The sequence below is a fragment of the Rhopilema esculentum genome, chromosome 7 (genome assembly GCF_057945365.1).
Source record: "Rhopilema esculentum isolate cy_ngs chromosome 7, ASM5794536v1, whole genome shotgun sequence".
NCBI lineage: Eukaryota > Metazoa > Cnidaria > Scyphozoa > Rhizostomeae > Rhizostomatidae > Rhopilema > Rhopilema esculentum.
In genome coordinates, this window is record NC_142821.1 from 12,692,289 (window position 1) to 12,702,374 (window position 10,086).

The window sequence follows — 10,086 nt, forward strand, 5'->3', positions numbered from 1 at the left end:
GGATGGTGAGTACATCAGTTTTATATTTCAGTATATTTCAGTACTTGATCATCTTCCTCGTCAGACTGAACATTCTTCACTCAATATTCAACATATCGATCTATTCAGAGAGTACTGAAACAGCCTTCCCACATGTGTCGGCTTGTTTCTGCAGCCGCCGAGTTGTCAATAGCCAAAATGGTAGTTCATACTTACCTGACGGGGAAGACAACGTGATCAAGAAGGCGCCGCGGCCGGTCACGCTTTTTCGAGCTCCGACTGTTTGAAGCGTATCGTCGTTTTGAACAGGTTTATAGGCTAGTTTTTAGTATCTAATTTAACAGTTTCAACTGTAGTACTCTTTGAGAAATAAATTTGAACCAAACTCGAAATGGCAGTAAACGAAATCCCTTCAATTTGGGGAGATTTGGCTTCGGATGAAAGTGAAAGGCGGCCTATTACGTTCGCACAGAAATTGAAAGAAGGAAATGCAAAGATGTCTGCATCAGATCTAGCAGCAAAAGCGGCCAAATTCGAGACCATCGACACCATTGACCACAAAGAAATTATTAATTATTTTCACCGAAAATTCAAGGATGAGAACTGTGTCCAACAACTTATGCCACTCGCCGCGCTTCCTGGCAGACGTAAGTGGAACATCATTTTTTCAAAGCCCTCCATGGTTGACACGGTTATAGAGGAGCTCGTCAAATTTCCGTCCCTCCCAGAAGATGACCCTGGCATTGCTTTTACTCCAGTAAGAAGAAGAGCCTTACTCATCACCATCCCGGACGCTTCACCAGATATTTCGGACAATGAAATTGGGAGCATTCTCTCGCTTTACGGTACCGTAACCCGCGTTTGGAAACAAACTTGGGAGGGTTTTCCCAACATTTTCAACGGAAAACGCCTGGTTACAATTTTCCCTTCAGGAGGCACTGAATTACCCCCCTTCGTAATTCTGCGAAACAAGAAGATTTCTCTCTCTTACAGGGGCAAACCCGTTTTTTGTAATATCTGCATGGCAGATACACACAGAACTTCGGATTGCCCCGCCAGAGACATGCGTCACTGCTACCTTTGCGGTTCCACTGACCACTCAAAAAAAGACTGTTTGAAGTTTGTACCCCTGAAAAGAGCCCGAGGCAGACGTTACAGTGGAGAGGTTGAAGATCAAATCGAGCCAACCCCTATCAACGATAATGAGGACGGAGAAGAAATTGACGATGAATCCGCCAAAACAAATACAGCGAGCGAGGATGAACCCCCCACCACCTCTACAACGCCCGAAAGCCCCAACGCTAGCCAAACAGCTGTAAACATTACTTCGCAACAAGATCCGACACTGGAACCAAAGCCACAAAGACCAAGCAAAAAACTGACCAAAGCCCCCAACGAATACGCCCCCTTCACAAGAAAAACATCCAAAAGACCAGTTCCTTCAACCCCTGAAAAGAACGTTGTACGTAAAAAACCCACTGGTGAGAACTCTTAATTAAAACCTTAATTTTCTTCACTTTTCAATGTTTTTATTTCGTTCTTATTTTTTCTCATGGCTTGTGTTGCGAGTATCAACGTGAATGGGTTGAACGACCCCCGTCGCTCGGATTCAATCTTACGTCACCTCTATAGCCTTAAGCCTGATATTTTATTCCTGCAAGAAACCCACCTTAATCCCGTTAATGTTAACAATGTATTTTCGCAATGGCCCGGCACTTCCTTTCATTCCTTTGGTAAAGATAATAGAAAGGGTGTCTCTATTCTTATTTCTGATAGATTGAAAACCACAATCCATTCACGCCATACTTCCGACACAGGCCATCTAATTGTTCTCGACCTTTCAATCGATGACAATAGATTGATCTTAAGCAACGTTTACGCTCCCACAGGCGGTCTCGACGGCATTGCAAATCGTAAAGAATTTTTTAACGAGCTCAATAAGGTGTTAGACAATTTTCCTCATGATTTTCCTATAATTTTAGGAGGTGATTTTAACTGCGTACTGGATCCCTCGGATCGCTCCAACCCCGTTAATTATGTTGAAAAAACTGCTAATAATTTAAAAGCAGTTCTGTCTTCTCATGCCTTAGAAGATATCTGGCGTATTCAAAACCCCTCTTCTAAGGAATTTACTTTTTCTAGTTCTCGTGGTTCATTTAGTCGAATTGATAAATTTTACACTTCAAGGAATTTTCGCGACATTTTTAATAAACCCCGCATCGACCCCTTTCCTCACTCTGATCATGATAGGATTTCTCTTTCCCTCAACTTCTCAGCCCCTAAACGTGGGCCAGGTATATGGAAATTAAACACTTGCATTTTGAAAGAGCAAGAATTCATCAACTCCATTAATCAATTTATCACCGACTGGGAAAAATCTCAAGAGTCTTTCCCTTCATTAACCGAATGGTGGGAACACGGCAAAAACACTTTTGTTGACATTGCCAAAACATATTCTAGAGATCGAAAGAAACATTTTCTCCGCAAAAAATCTAAACTTCTCAAACAACTCAGAAATGCGAAAAGAAAGGCAGAGAGTTCAGGAGACCCCCGATTTCAGAAGCTTTACAAAAACATAAGCAACGAAGTGAAATCCCTAGAAGCCTCCGAAGCTGAAGGGGTGAAAATTAGGTCAAAAGCTAAATGGTCCGAACAAGGCGAAAAAGTCACAAGATATTTCTGCTCCCTTGAAAAGAAACGACAAAGCGACCGTACAATGAAATCAATTAAAGATATACATGATAATTCCATCTCTGACCCGACTGAAATAGTCAATGTCGTCAAAGAATTTTATGCTTTTCTCTATAAAGAAGAGCCAGTCGACTCAAACCTTCAGGATACTCTCTTACAAAAAATAAGTAAACGTCTTTCTGAAACTGAGAAAAACATTTGCGAACACCCCCTTACTCTCGAAGAAATAAACACTGCCTTAGAAACTATGGTAAATGGTAAATCTCCCGGAATAGACGGACTACCGTGCGAATTTTACAAACTATTTTGGAAATCTCTCGGTAAACACTTCTTAAACGTAATTAACTCTTGCTTTGATAATAAATCCCTTACCCCCTCTCAAAGAATTGCTTTAATTTCTTGCCTCTTTAAAAAAGGCGACAGAGAAAACATTAAAAACTGGCGCCCCCTCAGCCTCTTAAATTGTGACTATAAAATCATAGCCAAAGTTCTAGCAAATCGTCTTTCGAAAGTCCTAACTAGCATTATAGCTGAAGACCAAACTTGCTCTGTTCCCGGCCGCTCAATTTTAGGCAATTGCCATGCCTTACGAGACATTATTCAATTCTCTGAAAATGAAAACCTCCCGGTCGCTCTATTATCTATTGATCAAATGAAAGCCTTTGATCGTGTAAATTGGAACTTTCTCCTTAAAACACTTGAAAAATTCAATTTCGGTCCTGTTTTCATTAGCTGGGTAAAACTTCTATACACTAACATTGAAAGCAAAGTTAAATGTAACGATTTTATTTCCGACCCTTTCACTCCTAGCAGAGGTGTCAGACAAGGTTGCCCCCTCTCTGCCCTTCTTTACGTTCTCATTGCTGAGGTGTTTGCTGCTAATGTCCGCTGTGACCCCGCAATTAAGGGCGTCACGGTCGGTAAAACTGAATTTAAAATTATACAATACGCAGACGATACTACCCTTCTTCTTCAAGGTAACCAATCCTTACTTGCAATTGAAAACCACATCGCGAACTATGAAAAAGCCTCTGGCGCTAAAATAAACAAAGATAAAAGCGAAGGCCTCTGGCTTGGTAGCTTTAAAAACCGCCCAGATTCCCCTCTAGGTTTTAACTGGAAAAAGAAAACCCTCAAAATCCTTGGCCTCTATTTCGGTACTGAAGACACAAATAAACTGAACTGGGAACCTAAAGTTTCTAAATTTATTAAAACATTAGATCTTTGGAAGTCGCGTGACTTGACCTTTAGGGGGAAGGCCGTTGTTGTTAATCAGCTTGCAAGCTCTGCACTCTGGTATACAGCTTCGGTTTTCCCAATACCCCAATGGGCAGTCAAACAACTTAATGAAAAACTTTGGCATTTCTTTTTTAACGGCAAACGACCCCCGATCCCTAGATCTCAAGCTAAACTACCTTATCAAGAAGGTGGCCTCAATGTTCTTGATATAGAGAAGAAATGTAATAGCCTCCTTTTATCATGGCTAGCCAAACTCGTTGCCCCCGAACAAACAGGCAAATGGAAAGTTCTCTTTGACCATTTCTTAGGAAAATACAAAAATCTAAATATCGGAAAAAATATTCTTAAATGCTATTTACAGTCCCGCGAAATAAACAAACTACCTTCTTTCTATAAACACACCCTCCGTGCATATCTCGCTATTACTAATGACCATAATAGATCTCTAGATAACATGTTTGAAATATTTAACGAACCTCTCTTTCTGAATCCTAAAATCATGAAAGATAGTCTACCTCTCAACCCCTACTGGGTGGAGGCAGGAATTACCTTATTACGAGATATTACCTACGAGTTTTCCCCTGGTTTTCTCCCTGAACTCGCTATCAATGAATTAGTTGGTAGTAAATTTAAGCCTAATGACCTTTCTTCCATTTTATCATGCCTTCCCCTTGAATGGAAAAATTTCATCCGTTCCAATTCTGCCCCTAAAGATCGCTTTTCTATTAATTTCACTCCGCCTATTAAAGACATTAAAAAGCCGCTTTGTAAATTATCTTCTAAAGACTTGTATCTCGCATCTCTTATGTCCTCAACTGATGTTTCTTCCCAAAAGTTTCGTGTTTATTGGGAAAAGAAATTCTCAGATCTTGATTGGAAATTTATATTGAAATCGATATTTACTAGAGATTCCGACCGTAAATCTTGCGACCTGCAATGGAAAATAATCCAACTCGCTATTCCCACTGCCGATCGTTTAGCTAGGCACAAAATTATCGACAATCCTTTGTGCCCCCGCTGTAATAACCATAATGAAACTACACTACATCTCTTTATGCATTGCCGTCTAGTTTCGCTTCTGTGGGACACCGTCCTTTCGCATATCAAAAATCTTGATTTAGACCTAAATTTAGATTCTTTAGAACAATTTATTGTCATCGGTTTTGCTAGCATTAAAATTTCTCCTATTTACTCGCCCGCAATTGCCCTCCGTGACATAGCTCTCCTTGCAATTTGGTCTTCTAGAAATAAACTCGTTTTCGATAATGAATCTATCGACCCCTCTAAAATTTTTACCGCTAAACTCCGCTCGAAAATAAAAGAGGAGTTTTTTCTAGCTAAATCCTCGTTCGCTGGTCTCTTTAATTTTAAAACCACTTGGTGTCGCAACAACGTTTTAGCTTCGGTTGTTGACGATAAACTTTTTATCCATTGTTAACCCCCCGATAGTATAACTTGACTGCTCTCTTCAACATCTGAGCAATATCGCACTCAGTGTTTTCCGAGACACTGAAGATTAACACATCTATTAAATGACACTTGAACATAATAATCCTCCCCGCCGTTTACACAAAGATCGGATACCTCCCTTTGTGATTAATTTGGCTTTCGCAAACATTGATTAAAACGCATCACGCCATTCTAGAATTGGCGAGTTCGCTGCCTCGTTTCGAATTTACTAGAATAAAGAAAAAGCCCTTTCGAATAACTATACCCCATAGTCATACATTATTGTATTGATGAACCCCCACTTGTATATACACCCAGTCTTCGCATGAGCTGTAAATTTTTGGACTGGTTTATATTTTAATTGTATCGATAACATTCATTTATAAATAATACTTTTCTCTCACGCGTGTATCTTATATATTTTAACATTAACGTCATTTATAATTGTATATCACTTAAATTTATACCACCTTATATTTATACTTCTGTTTTCTATTCGTGAATTAATTTTACTATCATCTAACCTGTTAAATGCATAATTACCTTCAAACTAAACAATTGTGAACACTATCATTGTGAAATTAATTATATTAACTTTGTATGTAATAAATTGTAAATACTTGTTTTTTTCAATTACACGGGCGCTGGCATGTGCCAGGCTCAACAGAAAAAAAAAAAGTGATCAAGAAGGCGTTTCTTCCAGGGTGAGGCCCTTCCATTGCAGTTCGGTTGGGCTGACCCCTGCGATTACCCCAAACGTGGGTAACTCGACCGTACAATTTCTGGTAGTGGGGACCTGCGTTCGCGCTAGTCCCCTCACAATAGTCTAAAGAATCCAGCCAACCCAAGCAGAATCCCACAAGCAGTTCCTCAAATAAAGCCGCCCATTGCGCCTTCTTGATCACTCTCAATATACAATATACAATAGAGGTAGATTGTTATACAAAGACTTGTCATTGTTTGCTTTGCCTTTGTCTGCCTTAACCTTGTTCGTCGTCTGCCGTAGTAATGTTGTCTTAAATATGATCCTTTCAAGCAGGACAATCATCGTTTCTGAAATGTTATGGCTTTAGCATGCCTATCTTGCAGCATTTGATAAAAAAGGCCAAATTAATTCAAGTTCAACACAGAAAAAAATCTTCCTGTCCAAATATACATACTTTGCAACTTTCAGAGCAGCATGTTGCAAATCTCAAGCAAACTTATCTTCAATTCAAATTCAAATTCGAATTCATTTAATGCATCAAAATATGTTATAAAAGTTTGTCTATAATTATACTAAATAGCAATAATCAAGAAGCAATGATAAGAGCTTCATAGTGTCACTTAGCATTTGAGAATTAGAAACTTGGTAAAGTCAATTGACAAAGTGAAAGTGAAAGTCAAAACAATTCAGGCAAAAATTGAGGCAAGGATTTCTGTATCATTGCAAGAAGAATCTTGGGCCTATGGAAATCTGCATGGCCTATTTTTCACAATTCCAAATCAAATACTTTTTTTAGAAGACATTCGTTCTAATAGCCATTTGTAGGGATGATTGCAAAACAGAGTTTTGTTTTTATTTCCCTTTATGGTTTCATGGTTGGTTCTAATTGTTGGAGTGGCAAGATGCTTTTTGGTTGCTTAGCGGGTTTGATATCCATGTCAAGAAATCTAACTTGCAGCCAAGCTGACCATCATTACTGGGGATGAGCTGCCTGCACTTGAACGAGTCTCGACAACAACAACCCCCCCCCAATACCCATTCTGAAGATTATGTAACTTAATTTCGGAAAAAATCTTGGATATTTTGGCAATTTTTGCAGCATAAAATTGAAAATATTGATTTTCATGAGTAGGCTTCAACAAGCTGGGCTTTCAGGGATTGTTCAATTCCCAATAATTACATGACAGGCCAATTGTGAAAGTGCCTTCGATGGATACCAAAGTGACTTGTAAGAAAGAACAATCACAAAAGCATTTTGATTCAAGGAATTCAAAAAACCATCACTGATCTCTTATCGTTCGACCAACTATGGTGAACCTTTCCTTCAATTATATAAACTCTTTGGGTTTGCCACTCGAGTAATGAACAAGTGTCTATATGCAAGGTTTCGGCTTTCTTAGAATCATATCATCAGTCAGTGACAGAATGCAGCCATAGAACAGCTTCCATCCTCTCATCTTCTCAGTTTATCCCGTTCTCCAATCCGACTGCCACGAGGAAAGCTGAAAGTTAAGTTTAATCTTCTTCCCAATGATAGTCTAGTGGTCTTTTTGCCTCTTGGGTCACGGGGAGGCTCGTTCATGAATAGATAGTAAGAGTAAGCACAACAACACGGAGCAACAGCGCGCGCTGTAGAACTTAAGCCATATTTTTTCGAAGAAAGCGACTTTCCCTGCTGTTGCAGCTCACAACTGCTGCTGCATGCTGCTGAGTGGCCATGTGAAGCCGAATAACTCATTCACTAACTCACTTACCTCGACGACGTTCTTCAACATCCACAGATTGACTACTTTGCTGCTGGAGTGAGGGAGCAGGCAGGCAGGCAGGCAGGCAGGCAACAGGCAAAAAAACTGAGCGCTCCGCAAGCAACGAGGCAGACTTGTGGAGAGTCTGAACTGAAGACATGAGACTGGGTATCGCTTCTCGGCCTTTTGGCTAAGATCAAGTGTAGTATCTGTTCTTATCAGCTTAATATCTGATATGCGCCCAAGGGCGCTCAAATATTAAACTGATTTTTGGAACTAGCTTGTCGGCATGAGGCTTGCCTCACCGCGAGCACGGGTTGCCCTGGCATTGCAGTACAGCCATGGGTGGCCCAGCCCCTTTTCATCAATTGGCAAGAAAACAACGATTTTCACATTTTCACAGTTGCAATCATTCAAGTCCATATTGTTGATATGACTGGCTAACTAACTACAATGTTAACTAGGAGCTAGCTAACATTGTATGTAGTTGGTTGCTTTTCCATAGTAGTTAAGTAGTTTAAACCTTGTACTAGACATAGTTTTATTTATGATTGTTAATCAAATATACACAGACTGCGAAGCCCTCAACGTGTTGTGTTTTTGTGTTCTTCTGATCTTGCTTTTTTGTCTGCCTGCCTGTTTAGTAGTCAGTCATTTCTAGCTACCCCTCTTTGTGTGCTCAAAAATTCAAGGCTTATTTTCAATTTCAGACGACTGCTGGCTGACTCACTACTTATCGAGCAAGATGCAAGATTAGTTTTTCTTCACGAAAGGGATGGTGAGTACATCAGTTTTATATTTCAGTATATTTCAGTACTTGATCATCTTCCTCGTCAGACTGAACATTCTTCACTCAATATTCAACATATCGATCTATTCAGAGAGTACTGAAACAGCCTTCCCACATGTGTCGGCTTGTTTCTGCAGCCGCCGAGTTGTCAATAGCCAAAATGGTAGTTCATACTTACCTGACGGGGAAGACAACGTGATCAAGAAGGCGTTTCTTCCAGGGTGAGGCCCTTCCATTGCAGTTCGGTTGGGCTGACCCCTGCGATTACCCCAAACGTGGGTAACTCGACCGTACAATTTCTGGTAGTGGGGACCTGCGTTCGCGCTAGTCCCCTCACAATTGTCTAAAGAATCCAGCCAACCCAAGCAGAATCCCACCAGCAGTTCCTCAAATAAAGCCGCCCATTGCGCCTTCTTGATCACTCTCAATATACAATATACAATATACAATAGAGGTAGATTGTTATACAAAGACTTGTCATTGTTTGCTTTGCCTTTGTCTGCCTTAACCTTGTTCGTCGTCTGCCGTAGTAATGTTGTCTTAAATATGATCCTTTCAAGCAGGACAATCATCGTTTCTGAAATGTTATGGCTTTAGCATGCCTATCTTGCAGCATTTGATAAAAAAGGCCAAATTAATTCAAGTTCAACACAGAAAAAAATCTTCCTGTCCAAATATACATACTTTGCAACTTTCAGAGCAGCATGTTGCAAATCTCAAGCAAACTTATCTTCAATTCAAATTCAAATTCGAATTCATTTAATGCATCAAAATATGTTATAAAAGTTTGTCTATAATTATACTAAATAGCAATAATCAAGAAGCAATGATAAGAGCTTCATAGTGTCACTTAGCATTTGAGAATTAGAAACTTGGTAAAGTCAATTGACAAAGTGAAAGTGAAAGTCAAAACAATTCAGGCAAAAATTGAGGCAAGGATTTCTGTATCATTGCAAGAAGAATCTTGGGCCTATGGAAATCTGCATGGCCTATTTTTCACAATTCCAAATCAAATACTTTTTTTAGAAGACATTCGTTCTAATAGCCATTTGTAGGGATGATTGCAAAACAGAGTTTTGTTTTTATTTCCCTTTATGGTTTCATGGTTGGTTCTAATTGTTGGAGTGGCAAGATGCTTTTTGGTTGCTTAGCGGGTTTGATATCCATGTCAAGAAATCTAACTTGCAGCCAAGCTGACCATCATTACTGGGGATGAGCTGCCTGCACTTGAACGAGTCTCGACAACAACTAACCCACCCCCCCCCCCCCCAATACCCATTCTGAAGATTATGTAACTTAATTTCGGAAAAAATCTTGGATATTTTGGCAATTTTTGCAGCATAAAATTGAAAATATTGATTTTCATGAGTAGGCTTCAATAAGCTGGGCTTTCAGGGATTGTTCAATTCCCAATAATTACATGACAGGCCAATTGTGAAAGTGTCTTCGATGGATACCAAAGTGACTTGTAAAAAAAGAACAATCAC

General features: G+C 39.7%; 3 non-coding genes across 3 annotated transcripts; all 3 read left to right on the plus strand.

Moving 5' to 3' along the window:
* The first annotated feature begins 6,014 nt into the window (after positions 1-6,014).
* Positions 6,015-6,175, plus strand: LOC148960002 (U1 spliceosomal RNA). Its single transcript, XR_016143898.1, has one exon. It is a non-coding gene; the product is annotated as a U1 spliceosomal RNA (small nuclear RNA).
* Positions 6,176-7,979: 1,804 nt separating this feature from the next.
* Positions 7,980-8,168, plus strand: LOC135684046 (U2 spliceosomal RNA). The gene has a single exon (XR_010515843.1). It is a non-coding gene; the product is annotated as a U2 spliceosomal RNA (small nuclear RNA).
* Positions 8,169-8,769: 601 nt separating this feature from the next.
* LOC135684041 (U1 spliceosomal RNA) lies at positions 8,770-8,933 on the plus strand. Its single transcript, XR_010515839.1, has one exon. It is a non-coding gene; the product is annotated as a U1 spliceosomal RNA (small nuclear RNA).
* The last annotated feature ends 1,153 nt before the right edge of the window (positions 8,934-10,086 follow it).